At 38.5% G+C, this 19,995-nt stretch overlaps 1 long non-coding RNA gene across 3 annotated transcripts in view; it reads left to right on the top strand.

Annotated features, from left to right (window-relative positions):
* The window catches only part of LOC137107855 (uncharacterized), a 55,333-nt gene extending 40,672 nt beyond the window's left edge, over positions 1-14,661 (top strand). For all 3 annotated transcript variants that reach the window (XR_010912093.1, XR_010912091.1, XR_010912092.1), the window contains 2 exons: positions 56-146; positions 3,488-14,661. This is a non-coding gene — a long non-coding RNA (uncharacterized lncRNA). The remainder of the gene's footprint in view (positions 1-55; positions 147-3,487) is intronic.
* The last annotated feature ends 5,334 nt before the right edge of the window (positions 14,662-19,995 follow it).

The raw sequence follows: 19,995 nt of genomic DNA, 5'->3' as shown, positions 1-19,995 counted from the left end.
ACCACTAAAATCTCTTCCCCGACTTCTCTCTCCAGTGTTTTTCTTTTCTACACAGATCTTTTGTCTGGCCACATCCTGTCCTCCTCTGGTTCAGGCTGACTGGCGCAGAGAAGACTGCGGCAGCCTCTGCTACCATGGTCAGCTGGGTGAGTTTTCTTCTTTCTTTCTCTCCTTCCTCGCATCTCATCTCATCGCCTCAACCTCCTATTTCTCTTCTTCTACATCTCATGGGCAGATGTCATTCTTTCTACCTAACATGTAAGCGTTAGCTCTATAAATTCAGAGCCACATGATTGACAGGTGCAGTCTCTGAGGACTGACAAGCCTGGCGTGTCTGGAGATGAGATATCATCTGATATACAGTAGGTGGTAAGGAGCTCTGGCTTTTTTAACGATAGGGAGGGTGTTTATCCGAGTGAGACACTAGCATCCCATTTTCAGTCCTTGCTGCTGTCCTTGTCATCTGACTTACTGCTGTGCATGTGCACAGTCCACGATTGAATAAAATCAACCAAAATACACTGAGGCAGAGCCATTCCTACGAACATCATGTGATATTAAAGTGCTGTCTGTCTGGGTGTGTATAGCAATTCCGTGGCGACGATGCAATAGTTCATGTGTGTTCATTTGTAATAAGATGATAAATGAAGACAGTCTGTTTTAGAGTCTCTATGTGCAATGTTCTGCTGATTTAATGACATATATCCATATTTGATGCGTGCTCAGAATACTACGATACATATTCTCTAATACTGCATAAAGGTATTATGGGTGTACTGTACTAATGCATGTACAGGAGAGATGCGTCAACCTCAGCATAACAGAACCTGACAGGACTTAGTAGCAGAACTTAGACTTAGGGCACAGCACAGCACAAAGCTAAGGAGAGAGGAAGCTGCCATTGTCTGCTCCAGTTTTAGCCACTGTGCTTAAGCAGTAGCACATCTACTGCATGAAAGTTAAGTCAAAAAGCGATCTGTACCTCTCTCATTCCCTGAGACCCTAACTTGTGACGTTTTGCTGTGATGTGCACGGGTTGGGTTCTTGGGAGCTGTGAGGGGCACTCACACATCTTTGTAGCCGAAAACAGTCCAAAAAAAGAGGAAGAAAGTAACATGGCGGAAAGACACAAAGCACGGCGAAGAAGGGACGCGTCACATTTTTTAGCTAGTCACAGTGACAAAGAATGTTCATTTGATCCACCCACATGGGAAAAAACGAGATAGAGGGGAGCACATTGGGTTTCCTTGAGGATACAGAGAAGTGTAGACCAACAGGCAGGCACAGCGTGTGGGGCGTTGGTGGGAGAGAGGAGGGGGTAGAAGAATTGAGGAACGTGGGTATGAAGAACATGCTACTGGGATAAAGGGATGTCCAGGCTAATATTGCAAAATGCTGTAATATATACAGAATTCACATGTGTTTGGGCAGGTACAATCAATGAATGAGGAATTTCTGACTAAGGTTACACCCAGCGTGACTAATGTTACAAATGCTAACATAGACAAACAGTCTTTAAAAGACAGTTGTTGACACGCTGTAACCACTGTGTCCCATAGAGTCATATAGTGGCAGCAACGTACTGACAATACAATACAGTATATCAGAAACCATGTTCACTGAAATGCAGCAGAAATGTGTTGCACACATAATATCACGTTGGCTGAAAAGTGCAAATTAATTGGTTTAGTATATTACCGTTCCTTCATATAAAAGAAAAAAAGACACAAATTCATTGTGACTCTTCTTATTTCCCCCACTTAAGCTGTCCCACAGGCTCTTCATGCCTTAACTTGAGAGCAGCACAAAGTACTGATGAGAGCGTGACATTGAAAGCTCAGTACACTTGTGTTTGACCTCATAAAAATTCTCACCTTTCTTTTTTAATACCTGGTGCATCTATTATTGTGTGTGTGCCTTCGTTGGCCACATGCGAATAGAAGATACTTAATAGAGAAGCTCATTGCATGGTTGAATGACGATTGTTGGATACTTGTGTGCAAGGTCTGCGTGCCATCCTCCCATGGCTGCCAAGTTAATCAAATGTGGATGAAATTAGGATTGTAGTGAGATGTAAAATTACAAAAAGCTATTATAGCGTATACTGTATTTGAATGAGGCAGTATTCTGTCCAGGTTTTTGATGCAGTACTGTATGACTGGCCTCTTCAGGTATTCTACTGCTGACGTTTAGTGTATTATGCTCAACGCTGTTGTGTCAGTGCCCACTGTTCTCTTAAAACTACAGTTAAGTGCGCTGAAATGTGTCTGAAGGCAAATGTCTGTTCCTATAATTGGTTGATCTGTGATCACAGTAAGGGCTTCATTTCTACCCTTCCTCACTATTTATGCACACCTACACCCTTTACACGTTCCCTTCTTCTTCAGCCACTCTAAAGTCACGCTCAGTTTTTCAGGGAGCTGCAGCAGCATTTGAACAGAGATACTGTTTGATGATTTGTCCTCATTCTTTCATTAGTTCACATGTGTTGCAGTGATTATGTTGTGGAAGGAGTTAGCTTTGAGCACCATTTCGATTTTCAGCTTTGAAGGCATTTTTAGCTATATCAGATGAAAAGCTGAAGAAACTGCTGCCATTTTTCATACAATGCCCTCATCCAAAGGAAATTCAGAGAATTATTAAATTTGCCTTTTTACTATGTGGTCAAACATTAGTAATAAGCAGTGCAGCTCATTAACGTTGACATGCATTTTTTCTTATGGTTTCTGAAAGATGACTGATCTCTGTTACAACTTCATTCCAAATTCTGTGAGGGCCTTAAAGTTTCATTGCCATGGTCGGAAATACTTCTCTACTGAGTTTTCCAGTGCCATGGGATCACATGCATATTGAGATGTGTAAGCTGTGGAGTCTTCATGGTTACGTCTGTTTTAGTGTTTTGCCATTCTTTACTCTTTGTGGAATTGGCATCTTTAAAATCAGTGAGTAAACATAGTTATTGTGAGAAGACACACATTTTATCAACATTTTACATCTGTCCATAAGAGATATTTTCATTTTTTTGAACATCAGCCATTTAGTTTTAAGATGTACTGCATGTCATGGGATGTGATGTGAACATACCATGACCTAGTGTTGTCTTGCCAGTGTCTGGCTTTTTCAGAGAAGAGAGTACATCCAGAGAAATATTACTTTCAGATAGCCAATAGGAAAAAATAAATTCACACATTATTTTACTGAAAATCTGTCGAGCAACTACTGATTTTGGTCCGGCTTTGACATGTCATCCTCTGCGATGGTAAAAAGCAATGAAACCAACTGACTTCCATGTCCATAGTGCAGGTATTCACACTGTGCTTCCATCACTCAGTGTGTGTTTGTTTGTGTGTACACATGCACATGCAACATTATTGAGACCTCCAACTGCAGGCTTGCCCCCTGGCCTGCGAGATTTCTTTTCTAAATTGTAAAATGGCTGACCATTTTGAGAAGACTACAGATATCTTGTGTCTCTCATTGCATGCAGGCTGTGGCTGTATTACACTGTACAGGCAGGTATAGTGCATCTGGAACCGCAGCAGTGGAAATGATTTGAAATAAGGAAGAAATTGCATTATTAGTAGATGATTTTGACTTAGAGTAATCAAGCAGATGTTACATTTTATTGTATTGATAAAGGAAAAAGAGACAATTCATATTTTATTTTCCTACAGGATATTGGAAGATAAATGTATTTTATAGCTAAGCAATATACAGTATTTTCTGGTTGTCAGTCTGCAGTGGACTCAGTAATAAGGTGATGCAAATATAGCCACCTGCAGCTATTTTTGACCTTTAATTTAAAATAGCTTTAGTGAATTTCCATCATAAATTAAATTGTAAAGTGGTTTAAAATTTGATCAGAAAAAAATGTATTGTATTGTAGCAGCACTTCCTGTTAATGCAATAAATGCACTAAATAAAGATGTTATACTGTAAATCCAAAACCAACCACCAGTGAATTTCTGTTATTTTTATGGAATCGAACCTCTCCATGAAGTTTTCTTTTTATGTTTCATGACAACATGCATAAATAAATTCATCTGTGTTATGTTAATGTACAGCATATGTCTGTGAGTGTGGGTTTGTCAGCTATCCGCACTTCCTTCATCTGTCATTCACAGCTCCACCTCATGCTGTGATATCACTCATGCTCTCACAGAGTCCTGAGATGCCCTCTGACCATCGGATGAGAGCGTTGACTCATGTTTGAATCCAGCTTACTTTTTCTATGTCTGGGGCTCATTACAGTAGCTGCTGTTGCTCTATCCGCAGAAGCAGGTGTGTCAACCTCCTGTGCCCTCCCCCCCATATCCCCACCCCTTCCTGTTCCCTTATCACTGCAGTACGGCAGCCCTGCCTGGGAGGCAGCCATTCCATTGTTCTTGCGCCCCCATCACCTATCGATGCTCCTGTGGGTGCTGGTACCACAATGCCAACCCCACTCCATGGAAGTGACTGGCTCCAAATCACTGTGATACTTGGCACCTAAGTGCCCAGTGCAGGTTACGTTTACAGCCTGCTGTCTTTTCTCTTCCTGGATGGAACGCGCTACACTCTCTGCAGCAGACCGCCGCCATCTTGTTACTGCATGTGCTGCCGGTCTACCCGCCTCTGCTGCACTCAGACCAAATCATCTAACCCAGCCACAAGTGTTTGCCAGTGTCTTTCTCCTGACACTTTTGTGCTGTTCAATGCCGAGTCTGCTTTTGCATAGTTTTATCACAACACTTCCCTTGATCTAGCAAAAGGACAGATTTTATGACACGCAGATACACCAGGTACTTTTAGCTGTGCATTAAATTATACTTGAATAGTTAACCACATTGCCCTAGTAAACCAAAACTAAAATATCAATGTGTCTATCAAGAAAATAATTCAAAGGTACCTTCTTATACCATACAATGTCATGTTATATAACACTAACAAACAAAAATTGGTCTCTGAGTTACAAACTGCTTTTTAAAAGTAAATATGAACTGGTACTGATTCTGCAGGGTTCAGTGTCCATGAAAGCTATACATACATGAGCGTGAGACATGAGTATATCTATTTGCCATCTTTGTGAGTGCGGGCATGTATATTGTGAGTCTCTTTGATAAAATTAGCAGTTTCAGAACGTCTCCCTAATTCTGTTTGGCAGAACATATGTTGCTTGTAAATCTGCTCAGTTAGATTGATTAGACAAGTTATTTTTTCAAATTATTGGCAAATGTTATAGCTGAAGTTGTCATTTTCAAGTGTTTATGTAGTAGAAGAAAGTCACCACACTCGTGGTCATGTACGTTAATTTAACTAAGATTAAGATCGAAGTGTAGTTATGAAAAACCGCCTTTTGCAGTGAGACAAAATATGCCTTTTAACTGAGAGGTACAAATTTAGAAAGTGCATTTCTGCTTATGGAAATCATACTGCACTGTAGTGAACTGTGCTTTGGTGAAAAACAAGTGGATGTGAGTAGGTGGAGGGCAGAGTGATATAGCAGTAAAATCTAAAGGTCTTGGATCCTCTCAGACACTCTGCCAAGAAGAAGCTATACTAATAAAATTATAAGAGTATGAAGAACACAAACTGTCCCTTGAGAATACATCCATATATCTGAGGTTGCCAGGTTTTTTTCCTTTCTTGTATCTCTGGACATATGTGTACAGTACCTTTGCGACTGCATAATCAAGGCCAATAGTTGATTGGCTTCAGGATTAAATGTTTTCAGTGTATATCTGACCTTCCCTTTTTCAGGTCATTGGAGGCGGCCCACTATCCCACCAGCACTGAGTCAATCACAGAGCTGTTTACTCACATCTACAAAAACTATTCGAATCACAATCACATTTAGTATGAAGATGATGCAGGTTAAGTAGAAAAATGGCTAGAATTTAGAACCATAATAGTGAGTCCCTAAATTACTTTTAAATCACAAGCTATCAACAAAAGATTGATAGATGCATCATTCATTTACTTCCTGTGAAAAAAACCTTTTTCTTGTACTGTCAACAAATATACAATACATGATATACAGTGATACTTTCTTGATAACTGAAATAATGTTAATAAATAACTTTGGCCAAAGCAGAAACATCCCAAAACATTAACTACCTTCATAGAATGACTCCTAGTAACTTTGGTCATTGGTGACTTTTCTCCTAATGACCAGGTAATTTTTCCCCTCTATTAAATGGACTGGTTTTAAATTTAGTACAGCTATTTATGGTTTCTAGACAACATACTGTTGTGACTTTGACTGATGTTTTCTTAGCCTTTTCTCCAGTTATCACCTTGATGCTGACTTTGATTGTTTTAAGATAATTGTCTCAACATCATGGAATCTATTGTCCTGAAACTTGGTTTAGGCATCTATATCTTTTGTGAGAGGCTGGGGGGCCTGGTGGCTTAGTGGTAGAGCATTGGCTTGGGATGCAGAAGGCTGAAGGCTCAAATCCCACCCCACCAGGCTTGGCCCAACCTAGCCACCAAGGGCCACCTTGGCTGGGGCTCAGGCTGGTCCCAAGCCTGGATAAAAAGCCCAGATAAAAAATTGGGAGGGTTGCAGCAGGAAGGGCATCCAGCGTAAAAACTTATGCCAAATCAATGTGCGGAACATGTTCCGCTGTGATAAGCCAAAAGCTGTTGATCTTTGAGCTTTTGTGAGGACTTAACTTTCCAAATAACTACTTCATCACCTGAAAATAGTAATTTGTGCAGTACTTTGGTTTACGATCAAAAACCTACAATATAGACCTACATACAGCCTCAGCTGTATTTTGTGATACTTGCTGAATAGCAAACGTAAGAACATTAAACTACTGTATGATGGTAAGCATTTCACTTAACATCAGCATGTTAGCATTGTCACTATGAGCATGTTAGCATGCTGCTGTTAGCATTTAGCTCATAGCCTTTCCTTCTGTACAGCTTCAGAGAGCTGCTTTCTTTAGTGGATAGTGGAGAGGAAACTGAATTGCTGCAGTAATCATTGCTGCACAAATGTGCATTTTAACTATACTATTTATTACATAATCAAATGTTTGTTGTTCAAATTATTTTTACTGATGCTTATTTATATTTCTTTATTTTTAACACTAATCGTTTCCCTTTGAGGATTATACAATGAATTAAAAAGTACATTTTTTAATGTAATTTAAAAACAAAATGCAGGACTTGACCATAATGACACTGTGGACAGCTATTTGATTTGTCACTGATAAAAAGTATATGACACATTGTATATAAAAATGATCCTTTATTAGTAGTTGCTAACTGTATTGTTGCTGAATTACTGCCATACTGCAGTCATAAATAGGTATGTAGTGAATTATGTTCACAGCGGCAGACTGCTCATAGATTGCATGACAAGGTCCAGTTTGCACATGGACTCCAGAAAGATTTCAGGCACTCAGTGATGAAAGCCAGATGTTTGAGTTATGCATAGGAAGTCAATTGTCAACAGTTGCTACTGGGTATGAAAATGATGCAGCCAGGGACTAGCGCTGGTATCTGCTGTCTAATCAAATTCAACAGAGCCCTCACACCCTTTATGGTTTGTATATGACCAGAACATGGGGACAGTTTGACAAAAGAGTGTTCTAAGAATGTCATAGAAACACAAGTGGATAAATAAAAATAGAAATAGTCAGGAGCGAGTACTGTAAGAACTCATGAATTCCCTGGTAACAGTTTGCATAGCAACTAATCCTGTTCCTAATATTGTAAAGAATAACTTACCAAACCTTAACAGACTCAGTGCTTGACAACTGCGTTGATCAGAATGATTGGTAATAAAGACTGAAATAAAGCAGTTTTAATTAGTTGGAGCTTTAGCTTTTACCTGAGGGATTATGTACGTATTTCTCTGTGGAATGAAATTATTCAAAAACTACTGGCCATTTGAAAGGCTTCAAGCTTAGTCCCAAAACCAGAAACAAGGACCTCAATGTTTTGTATAGATAAAGTCTTTATCTAAAAGACGTACTACTACAAAAGAAATAGAAATATGTTTTTAAGTTTAGAGGACCTGATGGTAAAAGTAGCCAAATCTATACACAGAAGTAAAATGGGACAAAATTACTGAAACCTATCTTCTCTTTCTACTGTAGCCCTTTCCCCCTGTTCGTTCTCCCTGCTTTTTATCCTCCTCATCTTACACACAGTTACACACACACACTCCCTGCCTGTGTGTGTGTGTGTGTCCCTCTTTCACACACACACACACACCATCTTTTGTTTGGAGTCAGTCGGCATTGAAGCCAGATCCTGTGGCCCTTCTGAGGAGAATGTTAATATGCCTGCTCTGGTCTCTCTGGGGACACAGAGAATGGACTCTGGCTGCTAATGCACTGTTACTCTAACCCAGGCTCAGTCTTCTCACACAGTTAGTAACAGCAGTACTACTGACAAAACTAAAATGTATTTTACTACGCCCACAAATTTACTCCCCTATCATTGAATCGTAGAATTCTTTGAACAAAATTAAAATTACAGATACGACTCGATGAGACACAATATTTTCTTCTGTCTCCATTGACGATAATATAAAACCCATATTTACACTGATCAGTATTTTGAACAGGGGCCACCATGGGCACTCTGACCAGTTTGCAGCTATCCATCCTCACATGAAGCAAGCTGCGATGCATTGTGTGTTCTGACACCTGTCGATCATGCTCAGGATAATTTCTTTTATCATTTTGACCCATTTTCATCACAACTTTAAAACCACCAGATAAATGTTGCAGTTCTTTGATGTACACATTTTTGTGGACACATAATGCGGTCCTCCCAAGTAAATTCCTGTGTTGTGTTACACATAAGTGAAAATGTTTTTGTTGAGTTTTGGGTTAAGCTTAATGTCAGATTTAAGCAATTTAAGCAATTTGGGAAAAAAAAGAAAAAAATTACCTAGTGCTTCAAAAAGTCATTTTTAGCCCATTTATTAGCTGATGTATCAAACTGCTCAGTGTGTTTTATTTATTCATTTAATTATTTAATTTAGACTGAATAAAATATTTTCTTTCATCCTATTTAAATTTTTGCTTCTGGCAGGTATCCAAAATGGAAAATCTTAGTTTTATTTTACTGTTTCATCCAAAAGTGGGTTATCAGAAAAAAAATTATTTCACACAGATACTTTTGTTTTTGTAGTACTTCATGAAAGCTGCTTATTGGAAATATACCGGATTTGTCATTGAACCTTCATCAACGTGCATCACAAAGCAGAAAATAGTTGCTAATCTTGGCTATGTTACCCCAACTCCCTCTTCTCTGTCTGTACAGCACAGACTTAATACAGTACAGTAGTTTCTAAAGAAAATGAAAAAGAATGTGAGATAAAACATTCATGCAGCAGATTGTACAGTGTATCTGAACACTGTTGTGTGTTTCCTTAAACCACATTCATTTTCAAATGCACAAGAACTATAACACTGGCCATACAAAAGACTGCATGTCCTATTGACAGCTGTAGGTTTAAGATTGAATTGCCTATTCTCAAAATCATACTAACTTTTCTGACCCTTTGACCCTCTGCCCAACATTCTGTAGCCCAAATTAACGGAACTGGCATCAAATAATTAGCCGTATTAATTAAACTATGTTACTTTCACCTGTCTCATGCTTACATTTCTGATTATGCTGTCCTGATTACCCACCTAGTCATGATCGGGCAATAGAAGATCCTATGCATTAATAAAATGTTATACTTTAAGAGTCATTGAACTTTCCTGTACTATGCTGCACACTGGAGGTTTTTCTTTCACTCATTCATTTTTGTTCCTTCTGTTCCCCAGCTGTAAGCAGGGAAAATACACTGCACTCTCCACAGCTGAAGTCTTTTCATAATGAATGGTAAGGTACGATAATGGCCTTCAGGTTGCCATAGAAATGAGACAGAGGCCCTGGCTGTGATTTTTTTTTTATCCAAGCGTAAATGACAGAGGCCTCTGAGGCAAACTCTTTCCCCCCACTTTTACTCTCTGCTTTGCACTTTTCTTCCTCCTTTCAGTTCTTTTCTTAATCAGCATTTCTTCTTTCGTCTAAGCTTCGTCTAAGCATATCTAGTCTGATTTGTTGCATTAATATAAGAATTGTTTAAAATGAAAGGGACTAAGCTGCCTTAAATTTAACAGAAAACAGACATTATTTATTTAATTTATTTGTTTATTTGACAGGGACACTGGACAATCCGAGAATGCTCCAGAATATGCTACAAAGCAAAATTTCATCTGCAGTCTCTGGGCAAGTCACATGTCAAAATATTTTTACATGATATATTTGACACTGATTTTATTTCTCCACCAGAATCAGCCCTGTACAAGACAGCTTTTACATCCAGAACTCTGAGGGGTTCTGTCCATGCACAGTTAGATCACAAACAGCTGGGTGGCTTTTCAAAATTAGCCTGATGCTACAAAACGATCCAAGACCTGAGGGTGCAGAAGGAGATTTTTCCTCACACGAGGCAGCCGCCCAACTCAGGTCCTCTCACTGCATTGAGCTACACAGTGCAACAACCGCAGTGGCAATAGAAACGCAGCTCTTATGATCTCAGTTCCTCGTCAACAGCTGCTCGTGAGCTAAACAAAGTATCGATCCAGTCTTTCCTTTTCACACAATCTGGAGGGTAGCAGTCTTCTCTGATGTGTGTATGTTGTGTTTGTGGTGTCAAGAAATGGCTTGGTGAAAAAGTGATAAACTGCTAATGCATGTGCACAAAGCTTGATTATACAGTATGTGCACCCGAGTACATTTGAGTATAAATAAGACAGAGTCCCACTGGAGCAAAAATAGTGTATCATTAAAGGACTGTGTTTCTTAACAAAATTAATGAATTTTGGACTTTTGAACAAGAATCACATATGATAAATATCTGCAAATACAAATATGACTACAAGTATATAAGAATAAGTACCATCCACCGTCCTGGAGCTATTGGAAAAGCAACGCGAGATCCCAAATACAGTACAGTACAGCCTTGACTTGGAAATAAATGCAGTATGTTGTCAAATTGTGATAATACATTAGTGGTGGAACTGCTGCCTGAATGTTTTAATCCATCAAGATTTGCTTGTTCTGGTTTTAACACATGCACTACAATAATTAAAAACATAAAAAAGCTGATTATAGACTTACAAGTCTGTTACAAGTCTTTAGTGTGTTGGAGATCTCTTTTGTAGTCAATAATGCCCAGTACCTATTAGTCTTCTATTAACCAATAATCCATGACATTTTGTAATTTTGTAACTTAATTTAATTTATTAAAAATTAAAAAAGTATATCTCTTACTTACTAAAGTATCTACTCAAACTCAAAGTCAAATTGTGAACAGGTGAGTCATGTTTGCTTTAAATTTCAATGAGATGTGCTTCAAACTTGACTGAAGTTCAACAGTGGTTAATTTAATCGATTCAATGAATTAATTTTTAGAAAGGCACACACATGTTCTAACAGGGTTCCAGAACTGACGGTGCATAAACAAGCCACAGGGAACTATTTGCAGAGATCCGCACTAACGTATTGTGGTCGGGAATAAATCAGAGCAAGAGCATGTGAAAAACCAGTTTGAAACTTTGGTGACCGAAACCTCAATGATCAGTCCAACAGAGCTTCAGAAGACTTCTGAAGAGATTAGAGAGCCTGTTTAAAGGACTTCCATCTAAGTGACAATCCACCACTCAGGTCTGGAGTGGCTAGACAGAAGTCAGTTTGAGTAAAAGTGGTACAGCATATTGCTCAGAAGCTGTCAAATGGCTTTTAAAGAACAGAGGATGAGAAAAAAGTTTCTCTGGTCTTCTCTGGCCTTTGGGCAAAACTCCAAGGTAAAACATTAGGTGCAGCATCATCTGGCTAATACCATTAAAGCATGGTGGCATATGCTGCAGTATAAGGAGGTTTCTCAGAAAGGGAACGATGAATCCACTCAAGTACAGAAAAGACCTTGAAGACAAATTGCTCCACAGTGGATGAGATGCCTGAGTGGTGCAACTGTTTCAGCCTGATGGTGACCTGTAGCCAAGACAATGCTGGAGTGGTTGAGGGACAAGTCTCTGATTTTCCTTGAGTGGCTCGGCCAAAGCCCAGGCTGCAACCCCCCAGCACATCTGTGAAGAGACCTGGAAATGACAGTTTACACATACTTTCCATGCAATGTGATGGAGCTTAAAAGGAGAGAATGGGCTAAACTGCCTAAATCCAGGTGTGAGAAGCTTGTAAAGACCCACCGTGAAGATTCTGAGTTGAAACTGCTGCCAAAGAGGCTTCTAAACAATACTATACACGTTTGTAAATGAGAATTCGGTTTTAGATTTTTTTTAATAGTACAATAAAACAAAACTTGACAAAAATACAACGGGTATTTTCACAGGACACTGCAAAATATAATTGGAAACAGTTAATATATGCATACAGCACACAGTAATGAACTGAATGTCTTAGGTTTTAGACTTTTTTGGGCAACAAAAAAGTTAGAAGTTTTCATTAATTAAAAAAATTAAGTATATTAAACAGAAATGAACATAAGTGTCAGAGAATATAAGAGTCCTGTGATCAACAGTGCATTGCTGTAAGTATATTTCTTTACTGCAGATTTTTAATTAGGTTCCGTAATCATTCCACAACACACTTCACCCCAAAAATATGAAAGAGTAAAACCTTTATTAAACTCTTTTGATGTTTCTTTACACACTGCAACACAGAAATTAAATGAAGAAACAGGAGTTTTCTGATTTAATGCCAGTTTTGAGAAAGCTGCTTTCTCCTGTTGCTAAAATGCGAGTGACATGTTTTTATGGTTTCTTTTTTTTTTTTTTAGAACAAAATTATTCTTCTCTTTGGAGTGACCACAAGTCTGTGATCACACCATATAGCAGCTGAAATAACCTCTTACCCACATGATTCTACTCTTACAGTTTGACGTTTATGGTTGACAAGAAAAAGGTATCAGTCATCGGTACAGACATGAATGGTGCCCTTCCACTTCACTTTTCTGCTTATATATAAATGATGTACCTGAAAGCTTTAAGGAGGCTGACTGCAAAAGGTATGAAGATGTGATCATTCATGTAACAGAAGAAACTCATCAGGCTGCGGAGCTGTTAACTACTGTAGGAGGTTAGTCAGTGTTTCCCAGTGGCTTCAAAATAAGCGTTTAAATTATAGCGAAAAAGCCTCAATGTGTTTTCATTAAAGAAGTGCTGGAGAAATTTAAAATCAATATTGACTAAAAGTAAATTGAAGAAATGAATGAATTCAAATATCTAGGATTCGTCTTGAACTCCAAACTCAAGTATAATGTCCTGGTTAAAAAAAGAAAAGACTGTTAACACAAAATTAACCATGCACATGTATAAAAATAGATCAAATGTACATGTATGCCATTATTTTATCGCAAATTTCCTATTGTGTAATTGTCACAAGGCCTCTCAATTAGTTATTAAACCTATAATATGATCAGCAACCAATAAAATAGGATCATTGTCAAATGATTCTTCAGAAGCATAGTTTTTTTTTAGTTTTGATACTTTCTTCAAGTTTTCATTCATACAACAATCAAGTCCATAAATGGCTTTGATGTAGTTTGTTGGGTATTACAAAAATATAAAAGTAAAAGTGTGACGACCAAACTGAAAACCAAACAGCTTTGGTTGATTTGCTGGATTTACACTGGTGAAGTTCATATTCTGTTACTGTGCAAACTGTGTATATAGTGTATCGCTGTGTGGATTTGACATGACTATGTATAATGTACACACACAGAAATATCACTGTATACATGTTGATTCTTGTTTCTGCCTTTTCTGCTTCATGAATTTTACCTCTAATGCATGGGACAGGGGCCACACATTTTTGAAACAAACTTTTTGATAAATACACTAATACATGGCATTAGTTGCTTAGTTGTATCAATGTTTAGGTGTATTGCCGCTCAAAGAATAATAAAAATAGCTAAAGAAGAACCAACACATTTCTATGAAATATCCTGAAACGGACAAAAGTAAAATAAAAGTAATACAATTCTTATTTGCCTGTGATTTTTTTTTATTCAAATAATATTTAAAATAATACAACAAAGGCCAAACTAAACAATACAATGACAACTTTGCTCCATTTAAATGACTGATTACAAGTCTGCAAACACGAGATGCTAAATACAAGGTGAATGCAAGGTGCAAAGAGTGTGTTTCAGTGTTTTGCCACTCCATATGGAAATATCTCTTTGTAGCCACAAACTGATATTGTTCGGTAAATGTTAGCTTCATTGGTGCCATATTCTAATCAAATAATGATAATCTTTGCCTTTTATAATTCTTGAAACTATTTCTCAACTAACTCTGAGTGTGAGACATCCAAAATAAATTAATAAATACATAAATAAAAAAACAAAACAAGACTCAAAAGGAAATAAGCATTTTCAATGTAATAACCTTGCTATACTGTAATTACTGATTGTGAGCTAACATGCAGAGGTCTGTATAAATCTGAACGTGTGTGTTTGTCTGTGAGTGTGAAAATATGTGTTTCCTATAAACTTGCCACAACACCAACTTCAATCACAACAGTTTGTTTTTGGGTCAAAATTTTTGAAAAGCTGGTTGTAAAACTGTAATTCTAGCTTCTGTGTTATATACTGTCCTGTAGATTTACTTTGACTATTAAAAAACGTTTACTGCATCTTTACTGAGGTCAGAGGATCACCCCGATATAATCAATTTATTTAGACAGTTTGTGTGACATCAAGTACCTAGTTTACCCTTTTGATAATTTGCCCACCATTTGTAAACTCTTGTGCAAGACTTAACATGTCACTGTAGGTGAAAGTCGAAATTTTGTTAAAGACAAAGTGAAATTCCACTGAATTAAATATTTAATTTTAATACAGTGCAATCACGTAGTCCTCAAATAGGTACTGTAACAAAAGTGAAGATGACAGAACAGTAATCTTTGCTGCATACATTGTATACATGTGAGGAGCCAATTTACTAATTTCTATACATCAGTCATCACATGATGATTGTGTCATGATTGCTACTTTCTTACATTTTTCAGAAGAGCATGGGAGCATGGGTGATTACGTGTGCCGGTGTTGATAAAGACCTAAAGCTGCTTAGGTTTCACTTTAAGGGGCTTAAAGTGTCCATTGTGACAAATCAGCTTGAGCTGCATCTAAGGGACTGGATCACACTTCAAGTGTTCAGTGCATCTTTCTCTGCATTAAGAGATCATACAATTTATGTGAGCTTAATATGAGTTGTTTTTTTTTTTTACTGTAAGCAGTAAATAACGCTTTTAGTTCGTTTTATGTTAGAACATGGGACAAATGGAGACTTATGGAGCAAATAAGCAACCAAGAAATAAATTATGAGGCACTGTACTATAAAAAGGTATCTGATACAATCCCTATTTAACCCTCTTCTTGCTGGTTCGTGTTCACCTGTTGTCTCTTCTCAAAACAAATCAGCAAAATTAGTATGTAAAATACATATTCAGCACAGTTCTCTGGTCCCTCCTAAGCACAGCAGATTATCAAATCATCTGTTGAAGGTGACAGGTTCATCCAGTTATTTAAATGTCTGAAGTAAGAAAATTTGCATAAAGTTTAGACATTAGACATTAAGAATGACAGACAGTCAAAATCAAAGGACTTGGTTTCTGCAAATGATTAAATGTCAGTTTAATACAGTTTAGCTCGACTCAGCACACGTAAGCTTGGCCTCATTGAAAAGGTGAATCAGGTGCAGAATTACTGTTTACATTTACGTTGCATGAATGAAATCCCCCATCTGTCACTGTCCACATGCCTGTACTGTATATCTCTTTCTAGTTAACATCAGTGTCCATCTTTCTGTCATGGACCTGTTTTTCGCAGGTCTCTGTGGTCAGTGCATCCAAAGGCCCTTTTGGCCAAAGTCCACGTGGCACAAAAAGGCCGCAGCATTCCTGATGTCTGTGGCTAATCTGTGGTGTCAGCATGTGTTAACGCCGCACCGCCAAATTTGAGAGCACACAGGGACGGGGAATATTAAGAACTCCCATCAGCGGCAATTCTCCAGTGGAGGGTAGGTCTGATGAGAGCAAGGGTCACGTAAGGTTGAACAGTGGTAGTGCGTTAGAACCGCTCTTACTGTAACGGCCTGATCCATTGGACAGGAGGTGGGGCTGGAGCAGGATGGAGGGAACGCACTTCAAAGAGAGAGCGCTTTTTCTTGTCTGTCCTCATTGAAACTGGGCTAAATGAGCTTTGTGGGAGCTTTTGTTCCTGCTGTTAGACAATTCAGAGACTGGACGGAAGATGCCGAAAAGAACAGGAGGTCATATGGATAGTTAATTATCTGCTTCTCAACCTGCCAGACACTTTCTGCATGCCACCCCAATTGACCTATAATAACTATGAGATATTGTTCTGCTAGAGTCTAGCAAGTGCAAGGTCAGACTGTTCCTACAATTGCCACATGTCAAATTTCACACAGCCATGAGACAGAGACTTTCTACTTGAGTGCAGGCATTTCTCTTCAGATGTCCAACCCTGCAGCATACTAGTCCAAAATGAATACACAGTTGTTCAAGAGTGAGCCAGCTAGCCGGTTTTTGCAGCAGCTCACTAAACGGACCATAACATAAAACACGACTGCTAAGAAGAACATGGATGGAAACCTGCAGTGATTTTGGATTAACAACAAACTACGACCTATACTTGAGCTCACGAAGAGCAGTATGAAAGCCAAAGAATTCTGCCAATTTCTAGTTGTCTGAGGCTGCTGTGCAGACATGTAACATGTGGTCTGCTCTCTTCAACTCCCAGAGCGGCGAGGATAGGAATGCATTCAGGGTCAGGGGTCGAACAACCATGTGGACGTGCACTACTGTAGCCTGGCAACAGGTGCTGTGCAAAAGCTACGGCCAAATCATTAAGTATGCAGTAAACCTTACTCAATTTTCCTCCGTTTTTCTAAACAGGTCATTCGCATACTTCTGCCTTTCATCTTTTCTTTTTGCAAAGCATTTTTACAAAAGAATACTGCATCTGAAAATATTCAGCCTTTCTTTATGATATGTTTTGTTATAGTAAAACAGTTGGATTTCAAACAAGCTGAGCTGCAAGTGCAACATCTGCACAGAAAGAGAAGCTTGTAGCTGAGCTCTTGATAGTGTCTCTGGGCAATAATAGCTCTGTGCCAAGGTATTCCTTCTTCCTCCTGAAAGAGGCCCTGCCATTCAGCACTGTGAGGTCAACAAGTACAGACCATTACCCACAATGCCCCTCAGCAGAAAAAAAAACTTAAATATGCAGGCCTGTTCCTTTAAGATGGTAAGACAGGAGCTGCCTGAAAGCACTCAGAGACAGAGCTGCAGCCAAGATGGAGAGAAGGAGGGAGAGGGAGAAAATAGGACGACAGAAAACAGAGCTCTTCTAGTCATGTGGAAGGATAAACCTGTGTTTCCCTGCTTCTGCTCTAAAGCTGTCAAGTTGCAATTATTCGTATTGTAAAATTATGGGTGTCAGTTTGCTGATTGCACCGCTCAGAGAAAAGGAGTCTTGTTGCTAGGAGAGGAGAGATTCAGCCTTCTCTTATTGGCCACTAAAATGGCCCAATGAGAGCCCTCCCCCCTAACAGCAGCGCAATAGTAGAGCTACCCCCACATGCAGGTCTGATTAATATGTCAGACATGTTTTATGGGTTAACGTGAATCAGGCTGCATGTAACGAAAAGACTTCAGCATGAATTTAGTATGTGTAAACTGAACGTGTGTGTGTGATTGAGTGTGTGTTTAAGTCTATACATGCCACACTGACATATGACACATAGCACAGTGTACAGTAAAGTCAAACAATGCTTTCAATTCTGAAAAAAATACTCTTGTAGCCAGCACACTCACTGTACTAATGAGCTAACTCAAAACAGAATAGTGTAGAGTGGAAATAGGAAATAGGATTCCTCACGTGTACATGATTATCTTGAAAATGCAGCGAGCAAAACAGAATCAGAGGTGAATAACTTGACTCTGTCTGAGCCCTGTGTGTTACTTGAAAGAGTTGTTCAAAGCACTTTTTATTGAAAAGCAGTTTTAGGAAATGAATTAATTTTTATGAGGCTGTTTATGAGGTTGTTGATCAGTTTGATCAATTTTTCTCCATGTGAACATAATTATGAGCAGGATGTGTTTAGCTTAGATCCAAGATGGAAATAAGGGAAGAAGGCAGAGGCTATTTTATTTGAAATGCAAATTGGTCGTCTGTACAGTCAAAATCCACCTTGGTTTTGTTTCCAATTAAAAGGTTTCATGTTGGTCCACAAAAGTCTAGTTTGACATTCAGGGAAATTCACTTTTTTGCCAGTGGTTACATGAGTTTGATGCAAGTCTCATGTCTTTCAGTCAGCTACCGAGAAAGAGATGCTTTAATTTACAATTGTACAATCAGTTTGGACAATGGGACATTTTCTGCAGTATTGTATGTGTAAATGTCCTATTGCAAAGTTGTCTCTCTAAATGATTTAATTTTTAATGGTCAGGGAAGTGTTTATCTCAAGATTTATTTAGTGCAAAGAGCTTCAATACTAAAACAAATGACATCACACTTAAAACTTCTGTGGGAACCAGATGTGCAAATCAGTCCGTAATTAACAGGATTCAGTTGTTACAGAATTCTGTATATTGTCCATTTAACTGTTTATTTGACCCATGTTTGTCAATCCCAGGGAGACATTTCATTTGTCCAATAACCCGGTTGTTGTTTTAAATGAATAAATAAAATAACTTTTTTTTTCATTTAAATGTGTTTTATGTTTAGCTCATTCTATGCATAGTAGATTTTCACTGCAGACACACAGGTGTTTCACTGATCCCACCTCTCTTCAGGACTGTGTGGGTGAGCAAAGACCGTTTTTCTGATGCCCCCTCCACCTGTAAGTAGTCGGTGCATTTACTTGAAAACTTAATGAACATTTGTACTATGTGTACCACTAATATATTTGTATTACGGATTTTTTATCACCTTTTCATTGTCTTGGATTTAGGGGGTTCAAATACAGTAATCCCTATCTTAGCCCTGCTGACTATCAGCCTGAGCAGATGTCCAATCAATCCAGAATAACTGAAAACACATAACTGTGTGAGTGTGTGCAGAGCCAATTAACATTTTTGACATACTGTGGCTCAGTAAGGTAAAATATTAAATCACAGTGGGAGTATAGATTTCTTTGATGAAGTCCCAGACTTTGCACATAACGTGCCAATTTCTCACGTCTAGCACATCTTTAGCACTTTCATTGACTTTAAGACAGTGTGCGTACATACGGTCTTGATGCCACTTGGTGACCAGACAAGATGTGCTGGAAGACTCTCATTAGTCAGAAGGTAAGGCCGCTCTAATCACTAGTTTTATTACCAGAACTTAATCTATAATTTTGAAACTGGGAAATATTTTGTTCATCATGACTTTTCATTTCCTCTTGACTTTTCAGAGGATTTTACAGTCTTTCAGCCCATTGTTTTTGTTTCCAGTCTGCTGTTTGGGGTGAGAGATGTGTTTACTATACACAATACCACAGAAAGACAAAGCTGTGGAAAGAAAATCAGAGCTAAAGACTGAGGTTGAGATGCTATTGTAAGGAGTTCACAAGTTTTTTGCATGCTCAATAATTGTATTTTCATTTTCCCAGTTTATCATTGTTACAATGGTTCTGTCACTCATGACTGAAGCGGAACTTTTTTTTTACACTTGACGCCTGACAGTTGGTGGCTTTCCTGCAAATATAAAGAGCTATCACAAGTAAAATTTCATTTCATCATAATATGTCTTAACAGGATCCTGGTGACTGTGGCAGTACAGATGTTCTCAGCGGTGTCTGACAGGCAGCAGCAGCAGCGGCGGCTTTCAGAGCTATTCATATCACCAAAAAGAAACAGGCTAAAAATAAATGTTGTGCTTCTTATGCCACCGCTGATCACAAAGTATTATCCTGCCAGAACATCATAATTCCTGACCTGAGACACTGCTGACTGCTT

Source organism: Channa argus, chromosome 22 (assembly GCF_033026475.1).
Source record: "Channa argus isolate prfri chromosome 22, Channa argus male v1.0, whole genome shotgun sequence".
NCBI lineage: Eukaryota > Metazoa > Chordata > Actinopteri > Anabantiformes > Channidae > Channa > Channa argus.
The sequence above is the reverse complement of the archived record's forward strand: the minus strand, read 5'-3'. Positions and strand labels throughout refer to the sequence as shown.